General features: G+C 48.8%; 1 long non-coding RNA gene across 4 annotated transcripts in view; it reads right to left on the reverse strand.

Annotated features, from left to right (window-relative positions):
- The window catches only part of LOC116944405 (uncharacterized), a 39,194-nt gene extending 22,904 nt beyond the window's left edge, over positions 1 to 16,290 (reverse strand). Inside the window, exon 1 of one of the 4 annotated variants that reach the window (XR_012942542.1) lies at positions 15,988 to 16,215. This is a non-coding gene — a long non-coding RNA (uncharacterized LOC116944405). The other 3 variants (XR_004403088.2, XR_004403092.2, XR_012942544.1) reach the window with 3 other exon arrangements.
- Between the last annotated feature and the right edge of the window lie 3,446 nt (positions 16,291 to 19,736).

Here is a 19,736-nt window from a genome sequence, read left to right on the forward strand (position 1 = left end):
CCCACCACCAAAACTCGATGTGTCCGGAGAGGAGAGAACCACCCCACCACTACTCCTCCCCCCTCGGTCCAATGGCAGAAGGGACGAAGCAGCAGAAAGGACCCCCCCCAACCACCCAGCATCTCTCCACCCCCCCTCTCGCTCGCATCGGCCACAAAGCGACGCGGCCATTGGAGGCGGCGCGCGTTTCATATTCACACAGGCGCCGTAATTACGCGTGTCGAGGCGCACTTGGGGCGACCGGGAAAGGGTTGGTGGTGGTGGTGACCCGCTGTGGTGGTTTTGAGTGGGCATGTCCACTCTTTCCACCCCCCTCCCCTCGCCCGCCCACCCGCTTCAGATAGCGACCACAACCAGGGCGGACAACCGCGGGCTAGAAACGAACAACAAAAACCTTGGGATCGATCATAATCGCGATCGCAACTCGCCACAAGCGAATGAATGGATTCCGCATTAGCAGACACGGAACGCGGGTGACTCACCTGTCCCCTGCCCCCCCACGTGTGTGTGTGTGCGCGTGTGTCTATATATCATGGCCACTTTCACACGTAAACGCGCTCGCAAATCGTGGGACTCGGCCACCCCACCCAACGTCACCAAATCCTCCCACGGATTGAGGCCAGACGCTGTTAGCGAGCGCCTATTAAGGGCGCCCCTCCCTCCCCCCGAGTGTCGTCGGGGTGTTTCCCCAGGACGTGCCCGAGTGACAACGCAGCAGACATTCAATGTCGATGAAATCGACACGGGGAGGAGAGGCCCAGGCCATGTGGCCAATCTTACACCATTGTGTATGCAACCGCGGTAAATGGTACGCGGTGAGGAATCGAACCGAGGTCGCTGTTTGTTCGACGTTTCAGTTGGACACATGCCCCGGACGTCCGAGATGAAAGTTGCGCATACGGTATTCAGAAACCCTGCTGTATACTGTATGCTGAAGGTAAAAACTGTATTTGAACGCGTTTGGGAATTCCGTATCCGAAACGCGCCGCTGTATCGGCCTAACAAGACAACACACGTAGATGGAGACGAGTAAAAGGTGACGTTTTTATCTTTACATCAAGTACTCGTTTTAGAAACGCAATCTGTCAACTGCTGGGAATGAAGGCCTCGCCACGCCGTAGCGATTATTTGGGGCCGGGGGAGCGAGTAGAAGGATTACCATACTTCACCACCCTGGCCATTGTTGATTTGATCAGGGAATGTGAAGAGTTCACCCTGGACCGGTACAGGTGCCAGGCACTCGCAACTCATGTCAGCCGTGTGACCGGGAATCACACTTATGTCGCAGCGCGCTAACCACCGCGCCACCGCTCCCTACACCCCCCCGACTTTGTTAGACAAAGATCACCCTCATAGCATTAACTAACCGATTGGGGCAAGCGCTCTTAGCCAGTACCTATTTAGGCCGAAACGGCACACGAGGGGGTGACCAAACACCACGCCCGGCCACCTTTGCCTCCCCAGTAGCCTGCAAACAGGTACTAATACGTGACCGAGTCGAACTATAGCGCTTACGCTCCCACCGTACGTACACGCGAGCGAGCGCGCACACACACACACATTCTGGGAATGGGGGCAACCAAGGACAGCCGTGCTACGAACGTAGTGGAGGGCGCTTGCACGCTCCCCTTCCGCCAGAAAACGACACAATTCGCTTTCAGAAGCACCTGCCGCGCGCTTCGTGCTTTTGTCGCTGCAAGTTCCCAAACAGCGGTATGGACATTACAACAGCTACGCGTCCCCCCCCCAACCCCCGTGTATGCATCTGGTACAAGTCACGCTTAATAATGGCAGTTGTGGTGCTAATATCGATCTTCTGTGGAGGTTTGTGAAGGACGCTAACTCGGCAGTTGGAGGCAATCGCCCTCCGATGACAAGGGGGGGGAGAGCAGATGATCGACGCTCATAACAGCGAGCACAGTACCGAACTGATGCACCTTAAAATGGGAAGCGCGTTTCCCAGTAATCTCAGTCATGTGTAACTCATAACAAACCCCAGAGGCTGTTACCCCCACCTCGTCAGGAAGCCTTCGAAAGACACTTCGCTTGACCCCAAATTGCACCTAGCCTGGCACAAAGCACCTTGGTGATGTCATCGTCTTTTCGCGACGAATGTCGGCTGTTACCGTATGACAAAGTGTGCAGATATGTAGGCTCCCTAATCTCAAGGCCTAAAGCGCATTAACGAAACGCAGCTTATACACATTTTTTTTTTAAATGGCCACGTCCCCGAAAATCGTAGCGCTTAAGACTCTGCCCACTTCTTCTGGGACACGGCCGCTCCCAAATGACAAACCAGCCATGGTTTTTTTGCAACAACAAGAGGAGGAACAACAACAGACCCTTACCAGCTAAGAACACCCTGACCTCGCGGCCACAAGGGTCGCGTGCGTCCCCCCCCCCCCCCCATAGGTGGTTGGGCGAACCAACCGATAGTTCGCAAAGTTAACACGACACACGTTAACCACCTGAAAATTCGTGAGTAGCCACAACATAAAATAACCTCAACTCACACCATCCGGGGTGTTTGCACGACTCAACAACGCCCAATAAGACTCAAGAGCCGAACTTTATGGATAAACAATGTGCATCGTTGGCAGAACGTCTTGCGAAACTGCATCGTTCCTTCCATGAAAGAACAGACCGAACATTTGCCGAAGGCCCCCCCCCCAACCCCCGTGCGTGTCCATTGCCAAGGTCATTTCTAACGTCAAGGTCAACATCAGTCATCATCAAAAACCTATTTATATCAGGCAGCAAAAGGCGATCCCAGTGTGACCATGGGATTCGCCAATTGGATCTGCCAATGATGGGTCCACCATAGCGCCCCTTTGCGCTGTAAGAAACGCGTTTTGCGTCTTTTAGGACTCCCGTTTCTAGCCAGCACAATTCCTGCCATATCGGTTTCCCATCACTTGCAGTGTTAGAGAGCTGGTTCACCGTCATCGTCACCTCTGCCAGACAAATAAGGTAAACTACAATTGTAGTTACCGTAGCCTACTATGCAACGGGTAACTTGGTTGTACAAGACCACAGAAGGGTTCCTCTCAACCTAACCCTGCTTGCGGCCCGTCAACTGCCCCAAGAGTGCCAGCAGCCACAACCCGACCCCCCCACGTTGCCATACGGTCAGCAGAGTTCATCTCGGGCCACTCTACGCCGAGTCCGCATAAGCGTCAGACTCTGGGTCTCCCATTAAAAAGAAGTTGGAGAACGAATTCTACTCGAGTATTCAAACGGTAATCGCCCGTCTTGGTTTTTTTTTGCTTCTTAATCGAGTAAGTCGGAGTCGCTTTTTGCCGTTTTCCAAAATGCGATCGGTTTGTGCAGCGGCCCACAATCGACTGGCGTCCAGTTAAAAACGGCGATTGGGACAGCATGTCACGTGGGGCTTCATTTCACACCGTGTCCTGATTTGTAACCGGCGGCGATTGCGCTGTAACTTTATATGCAACATTCTTGAAACGAAGCTTTCGTGACTGCAGAAATCTTTGGTTCTTTCGGTGAAGTCACGTAGGTAGAAGAAAAATAATACTAGATCACGACGTTTCGATCGCCACACAAGCAACCGTCTTCAGGCGGGAGACGGTTGCTTGAGTAGCGATCGAAAAGGCGTGATCTATTATTACTCTTCTATCTACGTGACTTTACCGAAAGAACCAAAGAGTATGTATATACAACACCCATCGATTTACACACCAGATAAATTTTCCAACTTTTGATCCAAAAAACAGCGCTTGTTCGAATAACCTACAGTGAGGGAAAAAAGTATTTGATCCCCTGCTGATTTTGTACGTTTGCCCACTGACAAAGAAATGAACAGTCTATAATTTTAATGGTAGGTTTATTTGAACAGTGAGAGACAGAATAACAAAAAAAATCCAGAAAAACGCATGTCAAAAATGTTATAAATTGATTTGCATTTTAATGAGGGAAATAAGTATTTGACCCCTCAGCAAAACATGACTTAGTACTTGGTGGCAAAACCCTTGTTGGCAATCACAGAGGTCAGACGTTTCTTGTAGTTGGCCACCAGGTTTGCACACATCTCAGGAGGGATTTTGTCCCACTCCTCTTTGCAGATCTTCTCCAAGTCATTAAGGTTTCGAGGCTGACGTTTGGCAACTCGAACCTTCAACTCCCTCCACAGATTTTATATGGGATTAAGGTCTGGACACTGGCTAGGCTACTCCAGGACCTTAATGTGCTTCTTCTTGAGCCACTCCTTTGTGGCCTTGGCCGTGTGTTTTGGGTCATTGTCATGCTGGAATACCCATCCACGACCCATTTTCAATGCCCTGGCTGAGGGAAGGAGGTTCTCACCCAAGATTTGACGGTACATGGCCTCGTCCATCGTCCCTTTGATGCGGTGAAGTTGTCCCATCCCCTTAGCAGAAAAACATCTCCAAAGCATAATGTTTCCACCTCCATGTTTGACGGTGGGGATGGTGTTCTTGGGGTCATAGGCAGCATTCCTCCTCCTCCAAACACGGCGAGTTGAGTTGATGCCAAAGAGCTCCATTTTGGTCTCATCTGACCACAACACTTTCACCCAGTTGTCCTCTGAATCATATGTGCTTTCTTGAGCAGGGGGACCTTGCGGACGCTGCAGGATTTCAGTCCTTCACAGCATAGTGTGTTACAAATTGTTTTATTGGTGACTATGGTCCCAGCTGCCTTGAGATCACTGACAAGATCCTCCCATGTAGTTCTTGGCCGATTCCTCACCGTTCTCATGATCATTGCAACTCCACGAGGTGAGATCTTGCATAGAGCCCCAGGTCGGGGGAGATTGACAGTTCGTGTTTCTTCCATTTGCGAATAATCGCACCAACTGTTGTCACCTTCTCACCAAGCAGCTTGGCAATGGTCTTGTAGCCCATTCCAGCCTTGTGTAGGTCTACAATCTTGTCCCTGACATCCTTGGAGAACTCTTTGGTCTTGGCCATGGTGGAGAGTTTGGAATCTGATTGATTGATTCTGTAGACAGATGCCTTTCATACAGGTAACAAGCTGAGATTAGGAGCACTCCCTTTAAGAGTGTGCTCCTAATCTCAGCTCGTTACCTGTATAAAAGACACCTGGGAGCCATAAATCTGATTGAGAGGGGGTCAAATATTTATTTCCCTCATTAAAATGCAAATAAATGTATAACATTTTTGACATGCGTTTTTCTGGATTTTCTTGTTATTCTGTCTCTCACTGTTCAAAAAACCTACCATTAAAATTAGACTGATCATTTCTTTGTCAGTGGGCAAACGAACAAAATTAGCAGGGGATCAAATACTTTTTTCCCCTCACTGTAATAAACGCATCGGGAAAACCGTGACTTTTCACAATGGTACACCAACTTGACAAACTACTACCTACAGAAGGGGCCAATGGCCGAAAGCGTTGTCGGTTATTGACGAACGTGTTGAGTTGTGTACGCATTCTAGACCGTCCGTGACCCAAGTCAATGAAAGGAGACAGATTCGTTTGAACGGGGGAAGAAAAAACTACTTCTGTACCGCGACATTTCTTCATAAAAGCAAAGCTCGTTCCGACACAGTTTGAGCAATATTCCTTCGGGAGCATGCGGCAACCCGTTAATCTGCAATATCGATAGGCAGCTGTCTTTCCTTTTTGTTGCTGCCGCGCTCACGGACCCCGATCTCCCTTGTAAAATAGTCGGAAAACTGGCCGAACGGGATCGTCCGTGCGGCAAATAAAAGTATCTTCAACTCGCAGTCTTCGCCTCTCCCGTTGTTGGGGGGGATCATCTTAACAATGAGCGCCACGCCCGCGTCTGTTCCACGCCACGGTGGACGTCGCGACGATGGCCACCACGACGAAAAATGAATTTCGTGACGACTCGCTTCCAGCCGCAGATTCCCTGCGGCCAGGCGGATTTTTGTTTTCTCACCTGACGTTGGCGCGCTGCTATTGATGTTACCGGTCAATCGACTGCTGGATGAAGACCCTCCTCCACACGCCGCGTCACTCAAGCGGCGGTTTGTTTGATCACACTTCACCGCGCTGGTCAATGTGGGTTGACGAGGAGGTTGTGGAGGGGAGAGACCGGTTCGGAAGGCACTCGGCTACAGACGACGTCGTGGCCGGGAAATGGAACTCGGGACGCTGGGTTCATTGTGCATTGCGCCAACTTCCGACAACCACTGCGCGACCGCTCCGTCAGTTGAACCATAATCATATTTTAATTAGGTTATACTTTAATAATAACAATGCCATCTTTGTTTTACACAAGAAAGGCTTTCTCGAGTCTCCAGACTAATTGCAATAAAGCCCTTGCGCTTTGAGACTTCGGGGGAAGAAAAAAAACTTTCCATGGGGTGATTTTTAGTCCATAAAAGTAGTAAGACTTTAGTCCAAACAAATGTATTAATTTGGTTAATAAGCGTGGATTATTTTACAATCCACTCATTGCAAACGGTTATCGAATGCACCTTTTTAGACCAAAAATAAATTGGAACCACTAAAAGTTATGCAACCTCAGGTTTACCAAGTGAAATATCTGGTCTGGGCTTATTGACGTATTTGTTTCGTTTGAAAAGATGCCACAGCTCCCAGAGAACACCCCCCCCCGCCGCCAACATTTACGAAGGGAAAGCATTCCATCCTCTTCATCACTGGCGCGGCACAAATGCGTGGGCGTCGATCAAGAACTACGGGAACCTTCCGATTACCGAGGGTGAAATAGAACGTTCAAAAAAATACCTTTGGCGAGACGCACATGACACGCATACATCATTGACTTCAGGTCAGAGTAAGTGACCGAGTGCACTTGAATTAGAAACACACTGCTCTTTGCGCGAATATACATTCTCGCCTCTAGTACCCGATTAGTGCGACTACCAAGACGCTCGCAGCAGCAAGGGAATCGCGTCGTATGCGGGCCGGTTCGAAGTGGCGAGCCACGGGTGTGGTCACGGGCCGTACGGAATATGAAGCCGAGGTTTAAAAACGGTCCGCTGGCCAACTCAAGCTGCAATTAAATATTTCTGCCGCCTAACGAAAAAATAAAGCGACATTCTGAAATCCGCACCGCACCTGGGGGAACCGTTTCGCATAACCCTACAGCAACGCGTCCACCCCGTGGTCATTCAGCAAAACGAATATGCCCGTCCGCGCTCTTGGCACCTGTTTAGCCAACACCGCACTGACCAGCGTGGTGAAGTATGGTCAAATTAACCCCGCACGATCGCCATGGCGTGGAGAGGCCCACATCCAGCGGTGGATTGACACGCACACAAAAAAAACAGGCTGTACATGTGGCCTGTTGGCGCCTGAACAAACGGCGCACAGGCGCAGGAAGAATTAAAAATTAGAGGGGGCGAGGGAAGAGACTTTCGGGGCGAGATCGGGTCACCAAACCCGCCACCCCTCCCCCGAACGGCGCATTTTGACTTTTATCGCACAAAACACCTGCGACAGGTGACCCAACAGTTCCACCTCCGAACGCCCGACTACGCGTTGTTATTATTGTTGTTTCACCGAGCAATGTTAATCCACTGCTGGATTGAAGGCCTCCCCCTACGCCTTGTGATCAAACCACACCCCTCAAATGACACGAGACTTAAAAGCGATCCCCAACCGCGCGCGTCTCTCGTGTGGGAGGGGGGGGGGGAACTCGGCGTCTCTCCATATTGAGCAACAAAAAAACGGGCGTTGGAAATTCCACATTCCTGCGACGGGGAGTGGTACAAACCGCTAGCGACTTAGCAGAACACGACACGGTACGCTTTTTATAGACCAGCTGTGAGAAATGATGGTCGTGGTGGGCTGGGCGGACCATTTGATCGTGGTTTAAACTTGCGAGCATTCGATTGAAAGAGTACTGTATAGATATATACTGTAGCGTTACAGTATCTGTGTGTGCACGCCTCTGCGCTGGTTAAACATCGATCGGAAAGTTATAATTGTTATTGTTTGGAGGCACAGAATTGATGTAACACCATCACTCGCCGGCGATTCGATTGATTTGTTGTTGCGCTTAGATTAATTTAAAACAATCTATTGTTTTTTTTGCAAGAGCAGCGAATCGTAGCGGCTCTGTGGTTGCGGGAGTGATGTATCCTCATTTTATACAACGTACGGATCGATAAAAACACGAGTTATATTTTATAATAGATCCATCAAGTCACATTTTTACCGACTCGTTTTTATTGTTTCCCCCACTTGCTACGTTTCGTTCGTAGCGTGCGCGTCGGGAGGAGACTCCAAATGTCGCATTTGCAAATTTAAGTCACGCATTTGCACAATTCGATTAACATAGATTCTTACATGATACGCGTATGATCGCGAGCGTAACTATCGATGATAAATCGATGGCTCATTACAAGGTGCGGTATAGTACTGTCACACGATACAGTACTTCTGTGATACTACACGCTATAAATACAATACAATATCACAATGGGAACGCGCCGTGTTAAACGGGAGTCGGTGACATCATTGGCAAGAGGCTATTGCCACGGTTATACGACGGCTGTCGATACGTTGTATATTAGTTAGTTTGTATATTACACACAAATACATAAGAATATATAACTACCGTAATGTAACAACAATATTCAAATTGTTGTTACATTACGGTAGTCGGTGAGGAGCCCTTCATCCGGGTTGTATATAGTTTTAATTATACAATAGAATTGTGGTCATGAACCTCCAAAACTGATACGTGAGAGACAGGGCCTTAATCCAGCAAAGAATTTAAAATTATATTAACTCATTCATTGATGGGGGGGGGGGGTTACCATCTTTCATATCATGTGTGCTATTAAAGCCCCTTTGTCCGAAACGTCGAACATACGTTTTAAATGTTATAAGCTCGCTGCCATTGAGGAATGTGTTGAAGTGTGCGGGGTTTTTTTTTGCGATTGTGCACCGCTGCCGACGCAGTCTCATCACCGCATCATATTTCATAGAGATGTCCCACCCCCGTCCCCCCCCCCCCACCAAATTCAAAGAAAATACTGATACCATACACGTCAGACATTGCAGTAGGCTTCTGAGCAAATCATTCCGTTTTGCCGATACCTCGCGGCGACCATCAAAAAAGCGAACACTGGTCGTGGGGAATAAGGAATTCTCATTTCATTTCACAGTTGCATATATGTCTATGTGTTCATAAAATCACTGCAACGGTGCAGAAATGCCGCCGTTAAATTCTGTTCATAACTGGACAATTCCCCCCCTTCGGTGCCGAGTCCACCGTGATAAATTGATCGTCTAAATATTATCGATTACAATTATTAAAAAGCCGCACCACAAATTTAAACAGGCAAAAAAAGCTAACGCCAACGTAATTATACGCTTGAGCCGCACAAACAAATCAAGTGAACTTGTCATACGAGTTAAACAGTTGTACCATTATATAAACATATGAGATATAGGCCTACAATTTAAATTAATTCGATATGCAATATGCAAAGACATTTCGAACATTCCAATGAGTGAGCAGCAAGTTCTATCTATCGAAAAAAATGAAGTCCGCGAATGAAAATAAACTGTAAGTTTGTGCCTATGTGCAGTATTTTTTGTCTGTCCACTGCTAGAGGGCCTCCCTACCCCGTGCGTGGGCCGTGTCGGGAGTGGCTGGGTTTTTTGACCATACTTCACCACGATGGTCAACAACGATAGCCCACACACACAACAGTGAGCGACGCTTTTGGGAAATTGCGCTCGATTGGTGAGACCCATAAACAGGGAGGAAAACAAAGTTGAACAGACCCTGAAGGGGGGGCGGCAGAGAGAGAGGGGGGCCGTGTATGGTGTTTGGGGGGGGGAGGCTTGGTTGCTGAATTCTACAACTCGTTTGCAAGATGGCAATGGCACGTCAAAGAAGGTAAGAGAGCGAGCAAGCAAGGTGGAGATGCGGACCGTTATGGAACCCCGCCGGGCAAAGCATCAGCAACCCCCCCTCTACCCTCTCTCGGCTCGCAAAGGGTTAATTTCATAAACGCAACGGTCCGTGTGGTCGGAAATGGTCAGAACTAAATGGATTTAAAAACATAGAAATTAAGAATCTCCCCCTTCCCACCTCCACCAAACTCACAGAAATGAACACGCACGTTGGGGGGGGGGGGTTATCCTACTGCCGATGAGCCCGAGTCTCGGGAGGACTCTCCACGGTACTCACAGCGCTGGGATTACTTTGGTCACCACACAACCCAAACTAATTGCGAGAATCCGTGCACTGCCCGGGCATCGCCCATGGACAAGCGACTACTTTGTGTGCGTTTTCTTTTTAAACCTCGTTCCGTTTAATTAACCTGCCGTTAACGTTATCTTGGTTAAGTTACTTCGTATGGTAAGCTTCGATAAATGCGATGTTATAACGTGAAACAAGCACAACGTCTGCTACTTTGGATCCTTTATCAATCGACTGCTGAACAGGGGCCTGCCCACGCCATGCCGCGTCTGGGTTATTTTGACCATACTTCACCGCGCTGGTCATTGCGGGTTAGTCAAGTACAATAAACAATGTTCGCCAGGCAAAATAATAAAAGTGCGGGTGATCGACGCTAGACTACCGTCTTAGTGGTGGACATCCCACGATCCCATTACGGAACCATTCTTCATACAAAACGACAACTGTTAAGAACTTTACACAAAGCGGTATCTATTTTATCTACGTGCGAAGAATGATTCATGACTTTGACCGGTTTATGAGTCGACCCCCCTTCCCCCCCACGTGCCACCCCACGACCGACCCGTGACTCCAACTTGTGCCCTTCCGACTCCGAGTAGGGCCAGCTTAACCACAGCGCCACCCGTAATGACAACGCGGTTAAGCTTTCACATGCGTTTGTGCCCTGTGGTTCGCGCACCTAGCCACGAACCTACCCGCGCCAACTCGAGTTCGATTCCCGGCCAAGGCTAAGACAGCAGTGGCGAGTGATGTCTGAACCGAACCTGGGAGCCCACCCAACTCGTACTGACCAACCAGCCTGAATTATGACCAAACAACCCCCATGAATGACAAGGCGTGGGGAGGCATTCAGCAGATTATCATTATTACTATTTTTAGACAATCAAAACGCGCATCCTGCTTAGAAAAATACGAACCAAACACACTTCTATACATTGCGTGCTGATAACGGGCTTGTACTCGCATAAGGTGTCTAAGGGAGGCCTTCATTAATCAGTGGATTGATGATGGCTTATGATGCTGTCACTGCGTTTAACAAATCGAGGCATTCAGATTTGGGGAAGCCAAGTTTGTTGTCCTTCTATGGATTCACTGGTCCTCGACCATAGTAATGTAGAATTGGCACCAATTCGCTCGGGGCCACCACGGAGACGGCGTCTCAGGGATTTAGATTGTATAATAAAACCTAACCTTGTTGAAAATTTGCCGACAGGAAAGACGCCTCGATAAGAGTCTGGTGTATTTTATACTGCAGTAAATCTGCATATCTTTACAGCTCTTTGCCGAATGATGGCCTTCCCACGCGGTGTCTAGTAGCTTGGGTTGTTTGACCATACTTTATCACCCTGGCAAAGTGCGAATTCGCGAAGGGAGCTCGATACCAAAGACCGGGTGCAGCAGCTATCACTCGCCACTTATGTTGTAGCCGTGGCCGGGAATCAAACTTAATCGGCCGTGGGTTCGTAGCTTTGCATGCGACAGCTTGACCACGTTGCGCTGTGGGTTAAAGCACGCGTGTTCGATTCCCGGTTGGGGAAGAGGCAAGGGTTGTCTCGGCACATCATACTCGGCACCATCCCTCGAGGCCCGGATAAGTTTAACAGAATCTAACTCATGTTGCCAGGCTCCGTAGCGCGCATTGTATGCATGTTGAACTTCTTTCGCGCCTTACGTAAGCCCACCGCGCTAATCGAAGGCGCCACTGCCCCAAACACACCGGCTACCGCGCCACGGCGATGCATAGCGATACGCCCGCTAAAATCACAACGTTTACTGATGTGATTGATCATGGCCTCAACACACGGTAGCCTAACGATGTCTTTTTGGGAGAAAAAAAAATCTAATCTATTAACACTAACGGCCTTCTAATGTAATGTTTCCGTACAAGTCGCTCTTCAAAATATGCAAAGGAAAGGGGTGATGCAAAAATGCGATGTCTTTTTTTGACCCGTGATGGTTAAAAAAAAAACCCGTTCGTTAAACTCGCGCAAGTTGTCCGGACTCCATAGGGCAACTCCCTAACAGCAACACAACTCGATGATAAAATGCCATTCCCATGGCATAAATGTCATGTACGTCATTTATATGACATTTTATTGTACAGACGGACAGAGCTAACGCATTAACACCCTCAAACCTCAGCTGTAACGCTGTAAATGTTAGTTGTTAAAGCTTTTTTTTTAATACAGGAGGAAATAACCTGGCGGCGAGGAACACGTGATTGTCGCGCCAAAAAGGGACCCCACCAGGGCGGGAATACCAAATTATTTAGGGCGCTAAATCCCAGAGTCAAGTTAAATACGTTATGATACTTTTCAAGAGGGTTCGGTGGGCTGCGTGTGGCCTGTACGCCAAGATTGCTTGAACACGCGACAATCGATGGGAACCACTCATCGGCCCACTTGTTAAACTTTCCACAAAGTGGGTAACACCTATTTTACCGACGTCTTAGGGAAGATGATGATCCGCCTTGAAATGCTTTGTAATAACTCTAGAGTCGTTGGTCACCGTGGGTTGCTGGTTGGTTTTGTACGTTAATATTAAAAACACCCACGACTTAAGGGGCCGCACACTTTGGAAAAAAAAAAGTGATAGGAATATCGGGGGCTGGTGTCCCGAGCCGACCTGGCCAGCTGCCTCGTTTTGTTAAGCTTTGGGGTGGACTCAGCCAGCAGTGGATCGATCATGCCCGATGACAGATGAAGGACTTCTTCCACAGCAGAGGAAATTTAAGGACAACTAAACTGAACATGGCACACGAACTACTACCATCTTCTGCTCAATTTCATTGATCTTGAACTTATGTCCTGACCTCGTGTGAACCCCTTCATGACGGCACTTAACGTGCAGTAATTGAAAAAAAACCGGTAGAATGCGTTTTTGAATTTGTATAAACGCTATAATCTGTAAGTCGGCGGCTTTTGGTTTGTCCCATGGGTTTGTTACGGAGTTGAGAGTGTTGTTCAGCGCATTGAAGGGAGGGTAAATGAATTCGTGTGATCATTTAGGTGGCGTGTCGTGCTTAATGTCCTCTGCACTTTTTGAGAACCGCAGTCAAATATCTGGGGTCTTTCGCCATTTTTTTTATCATAAAACTATACAACATGGCGTGATGATGTGGAATCACAAAATTATAATTAACGACCGTTACATTAACCGTAGCAGTACTGTACTGGCATTATGACACGCCAAATTAACGGGTACTTACAAAAAACACGCATTTATCACAATACACCGATATATATACAGACGTAACTGAAAATAAACTCTAAGAGTCGGGCGGCTATTAAGTCAAACTAACAAAAAATACATTCAACCAAAAATAACGTGAGCCCAAAAAACTCAAAGAAAATATCTTGGACATGTAAATACCAACATTTTGCACACACAAAAAAACACATTCCCAAAAATTCAGAGAAACGTGAACCTCCAGTCATCATCAACCATCACTACCATCATCATCAGCATCATCATCATCAAACAACCATCATCGCAAGTGGATGGGCCCGTACAGAAGCGCGGCAGTGCCAGATGAGGCTATACACTGCCACTTTAGAACTAAAATCTCTGCGCCTTTTCCCGCCCCCAAAATTCAACTCCGGCTCAACCGCCTTTTTCAAAAAAAATCTCCTCTTGCCAGCCCAAATCAAGATTCCATTTACGGCGACACAAACAGCGACAAACGAAAAACAAAGCGCTCGAACGATCGATACCAACGACACCAGTCCCTCTTCGTTAACAATTAATTATATTAACCCCCTCCCCCAACACTCTACGCGCTCGCTAATTGCGCCCGAGATAATTAATCCAACCCCAAGCAAAGCTTCAAACAGTGTCCCACGACCGTTCAAAAAAGGCACTGCGTCTTAATTAAGCGCGTAGCATACTACGCCCAAGTAGCTGCTACAAGTTTCACGCTGTCAAATCAATAAATTAAGCTACCAAGCAGGGCAGGAGTGCGGTAAAATTTACACGTAACGCCGTACTTTATTTGATACCTTTGCTAGAACCTTGCAAATCATTCATCCAGCAGCGGATTTACAACGCCGCTGACCACTTTAACCCGCACCGGTCAGTACGAAGTTAGATGACCGGTTTCCCATATCACTTAGAGGGGTGTCACTGCAGTACCTAACAACAGCAGCTACAGTAGAACACGACTGCATTTGATACCTCACACGGCCGACAAGACTAATCAAATACCACTTGTCAAACTTTCAAATTAAGGCACCCACCAGTTTCGCTTAACACTTGTGGCACACACACACACTGCCTAACGGAGACAAGGACCCTTATAGGGTTATTACACACAAATCACTGCAACGAACTGAAACCTTTTTTTAAATGTAGTGATACATTTAAACAAATCTCAGCGCGGTAATGAACACAGTGGTCTTAAACTAATGTGTGTGTGTAGACTTCATAATGAGCGTGTCCGTCTCCACCTGCATGTCCCATCTGTGAATAAGCTTGTTCCGTGTCTGTTCTCTCCAACTTTCTAAATCCATCTCGTGTCCTTCACCCGTCCGAGGTCTGTGATGCATCTCCAAACAGTCTCTCTCCCGAGATACTTGAGACTGCCTATCAACAAACAATCCCCATCCCAGGATACGGTCTCTGTCATTGCAGACTTGTCTAAGCGGAGTCTCACCTGGGAATAACCAAGACCACTTGGCTCCCTATGTATCTGTAGACTCTGTTACCCGCTTTTCTTACCCCTTCCTCACCTCTATTAGTTGCGTTTGTCTAGCCGATTTTAAAACAGTCCCCATTCACATTTTTTTTCTCAGCGTGTGTCAGATAAACTTCTCCGCGTCTCTCTCAATGTCCAACCCGTGTCCATCTCGTTCCTCTATCCTCGTCCGAGCATGTCTCACAACACGTCTCTTTTCCTGCCCCCTTCCTTACATCTCCTTCCCTCTCCACATGTCTCTCTTTAAAGCGTGCATAGACAGAACAGATCTCCCTGTATCTCTCTCTGTCGTCACCGTGTCCTCTCTTTACCCCGTCTCTTTTCCCGTGTGCCCCAATCCTCGTATCACTGTCTGGTCTGTCACAAGATTGTCCCCGTCTCTGCTGGTTCCACACAGCCTATCCCACCCTCTCTTATGCTGTATCACCTGCCTCTCTATCGGCACCTACTCCCCGTGGTTGTCTCTCGGGGTGTCTCTCTCTCTCTCTATCGTCACGTCAAGTCTCCCGACCTCGAGTTCTCTGCATTCTCCTCTTGCCCCCTAACCCTTGGACCGACTTGTCTCATCCCAAGCAGACTTGTCTCGCAAAGTCCCGTCCGTCACTTGTCTCTCACCACGCATGCGAGTCCGTCTGTCTCCTGCATCACGCCTCTACCACGGTCCTACCCTCTTCCCCTATCAGCCTGTCAATGTTCGGCGTCTGTCTCTCAGCCCTTGTCTCTGTCTGTGTGTGTCTTGTACGAATGTGCGTGCATCTCTTGTTGTCCGTGTGTCTCCCGATCGCGGAGTCTGTGTTCGAGTGTACGTTCGTCTCTTACTGGATTGTCCCAGTACCCGCAAATCAACCCCGTCTGTCTGTATGTCTATCTCCCACTTCGTCTGTGTCTATCTCCCATTGCATCTCGCCCTCTATCTCACTGTCTGTGTGCCTGGACGTACATCTCCACCGTCGTGTGTGTGTGTCTATCTCCCATCTCGCTATCTCTCCATCCCCGCTGTCTGTCTGCCTGCCTGTCTGTCTCCCCCGTCCCGTGCGTCTTTCTGCTTCTTAGATCGAACGCCGCCGTCTCTCTACCTGGCGGCGTGCGCCCTACCGCCCTACCGCGTGTGCGCGTGGCGCGGCGGTCGCCACTTTCTCACCCCGCGGGCGAGCAGCGGAGGAAGAGGCGAGGAGGAGCGAGAAGGCTGAGGGCGGTGTCGTGGCCCCCGCGTCCCGGCGAATGCGAAAAATCCGCGGCGAAAAATTCACGGGAAAAAACCGCGGGCGCGGCGTGGCGGGGCGGCGGGCGCCTGTGGCGGGGTGGCGCGCGCGCGGCCGTTAGCGTCGCGACGCGCTGCACCCTGGGACAAACCGCCGCGCTCAATTTTCAAATTTTCGCGCCTTATAAGGGCATGGCGTGGGCGGAGCGACCGAACGGGGCCACGCGATTGGCTGGAGCCGTCTTTTCGAATTAACGCGCGCTTTTTTTTAATACCCCCGTAGCCGGCTGCGGGGCGGTGTGGCGGGGGGGAGTGTGGTGGCTGGGTGTGGGGGGGGTGAATTCCACGCGATGTGATTGGCTGGCAGGGGAAGCTACGCGCGGGTTTTTTTTTGCACACCCCCCCAACCCACAGGTGCTTAAATATGAGCGGGCGTGGTGGTGGAGGAGGTGGGGGGGGGGGGCCTTGGGGGGTGTGGGGGACCTGAGGGGGGGGGGGCAAAGGGGGGCTCGCGACCCTGAAAACAAAACGTGATTGGTTGTCTTTTAATTTTTAAATTATGGCGCCTTTATATGGACATGGAGTGGGCAGGGGTTCAATGTTTGACGTGAGAGGTTTTTTTTTCTTTCAAAAAGCGGCTTATAAAATGCAAAAGCGCGACCCGTTAGAAGGAAAATAATATATATTTTTTATTATTAACCTCAATTAAGGCGCCTTGTTTGGGCATAAAATAGGCGGGGCGCCATGTACTGAACGCTTATTGGCTGTTTTTTTTATTTAAAATTAAGTGATAACGTTTACGATTTATTAATCTCATATTCTCAAAATCTTGTTCTCTGCTCGCTGTCTCGTCGCCTAACCTTTGATTAACCCTCTTCTATGTCTCCCTGGAGTTATGAGCAACGTTATCTCGCTTTGATATGCTTTTTGTTATTTAGTATTTTGATGGTAAAGTGATAAAAGTGTGGATAAACTCAATCCCCTGCCATAGGAATGTACAATTTCCACCACTCTGCCTCCAGGGCGTATACACAATTGAGCCACAAGCCTCAAATGCGCGTTTGAGAAAGGAATCACCTTTATTATTGTCTCTATATATACTGTATAGAAAATTCATTTTTAAGAACTCCGTTCTGAATCCACCCAAATTTTATTATTATTAAATATATATAGCATCCTCCACTCTTTCAGTTTTGAATGTGGGCGCCATATATGGGCATGACGTAGGCGGAGCAAATTTGGAGGCTGCTGATTGGCCGCTCCCCGTTTGAAATTATAACCGTTGCACGTTGGGCCCCCGAGCGCCGCCACTTGCCTCCCTCCCCCCCGTTTCCTCTCTTTTGATTGGACCTTCCTAATATGGGCATGTGGAGGGGGTGGGTGCTGGCGTATTCTCTGTTTAAAGCCAGAGTCCGTTATTCGTTATTCGCACCTTTTTTTTATTCTCATTATTGTTATTTGAATCGGTCGCACAAAAAATAATGTTGTCGGTTACGCACTTTATTTGTTGCTTTTTTTGTGTGTGGGTTTTTTTCGTTTTGCCCCCCCCCCCAAACATCTTTTTACGTTCTATATCGTAAATACGCAGAGCGCTCACACAAATCCATTCTCATTCTGGGGGGTCATGATGATGGCAGCGGTGGGAGCAGTGATGAGCAGCACTGCGCTTTGTGAACCTCGGTGACCCGAGTTCGATTCCAGGCCACGGCTAACATCGGTGGCGAGAGTGATAGCAGAACCCTCTTGCCCACCACCGCTGACCAGCTTGGTGAAGTATGGTCAAACAATCGCCACGGCCGAATTCCGCGGCGTGGAAAGAGGCCCTCATCTCGCGGTGGGACTAACGCTGTAAACGATTCCCATTGTTATTGCAAACTGATTATTTATCTCAGGCTTACAACCCTGCTGCAGTCCCTCGTGCCATCCCAGCTCTTCCTTTGCAAATTAATTCAGCGGTGCCACTTCGCGATTCACTGTGGCCCTCCCTTGGCCGCAAAGGACCGCACTCTTGAGAGGAAGGGGACCGTACGAGTCAAAGCTTTCAGACGCTGTCGTGGTCACTTTAAGATGTTTTCTTGTTCATGTTTTTTGTTTGTTGCGGTTGCACCCGATTGAAGAGACGAATGGCTCACAGCGCTATACCAAATAAATTAAACTGAAAAAAACTGAAAAAACTGGTGCAACGATTATCGCGATGGCATTGCGATCTGATCAGAGTGGGTTCGCCGGCTCGATTCGATTTCGCGGCGCGGCAGTTGAGGCGGTGTGCGCGTTTCTTCCATAGCCCCGTCCCCCAGTTAGTCGATAGGCAAGTTGCAGTGGAGTAAAGTGTGGGTAACTCCCGCCTCTTCCAAGCGTCTGGCCAACGTGGAAGAGGAGGCCAAACACCCTGTAGACAGGCTCTCTATAGTTCCCCTCGAGCGAAGACCCTTCCGTCATGAGTGATGTGAAGAAGCGATTTCAGGGCTGCGCCTGTACCTCTTGTATTGATTGAGGGTTTTTTATTATTAAAGTACTCTACCGGTTACAGGGGACTGCATTGATTTCACCTGTCGGTGGTGGCCATGCACTTGGCCTGTGATCCCCAGCACTGCGGAGGCGGGGGTCACACAAATGTTGTGAACACTCCAATCCGGTGGGCGTTGGGGAAGTGCCCATACCCCTGGCTTGCCAGAAGGTAGTGCAGCAAAAAAATGTGGACTCCACCTGTTCCATCTGCACGCGGGAACGGGCCGTTTGCTCCGGTTTTCCTCCCAATTCATTGGCCAATCACATCTTCATATGTAGAGGACGGCAGAGCTCTGCGGTTGGGTGGGATTTGACGCCGCGTGGCTGCTGCCTTCCCACACGACTGTGCATCCGTCTCGCGTCCCTGGGTTGCTATCTCTCTTCTAGAATGAAGGAATACTGTACTATAGAGTGTGGAGCGCGTTATTAATACTATTTTAGTGGAGGGGCTAGAGGCGGGAGACATTTTCACGGATAGTCGCTGTGGATTTGCACAACGGGCATTACTTTAATTGAACCAGGTGACGCGGGGTATCGCTTAATTGTAAAGATATCACTTGTGTCAGCCGCGGCAGGAGATTTAACGGAGGTTCGTGGAGACGCGTGCATTTACCACTGCGCCCACCTTCCTTTGTTAGATCCGTTTATGTGGAGTTCGCGTGATTCCTGCAACCGATAGATGCCGCTACGATTTTTTTAGATCTCATCTTGAAAACGTATCGAATCACCAAGGGTGGGTGACTCGTAACATAACTAGAAATAAAAATTTCGGACACCAATCATGATCATCGGCATGTAGGTATGATCTTACCCACTACTGTATGAAGGTCTCCAAGCCATCGCCATCCCAGTTTCACTAACAAACAAATCCACCCAGCTTCTCCAAGTGAGCCAATGTCATCTCTCCATCCTCTGCGACGGCACGTCCTCTCTCGGAAGAATTCTCTTTTTTGGCTTCTAGTCCATCGTGTCTCGACCACAAGCCTGATTACCATACCATCTAGCAACGTGTGCTGCCCAAACACCCCCCCCACCTCTCAACCTAAATCGATACGATGTCTTTAACGTGTGCGCGTGTTATCGAATCCACGTGTTCCTCTGTCTGCAATTCCAAGCATGCACTCAAAAGTTGCTTCTTTGCACACTTTTCAGCTTTTATTCCATTTTGTCAATGCCCGTGT

Source organism: Petromyzon marinus, chromosome 21 (genome assembly GCF_048934315.1).
Source record: "Petromyzon marinus isolate PM22_M1 ecotype Great Lakes invasive population chromosome 21, UKy_Petmar_22M1.pri1.0, whole genome shotgun sequence".
NCBI lineage: Eukaryota > Metazoa > Chordata > Hyperoartia > Petromyzontiformes > Petromyzontidae > Petromyzon > Petromyzon marinus.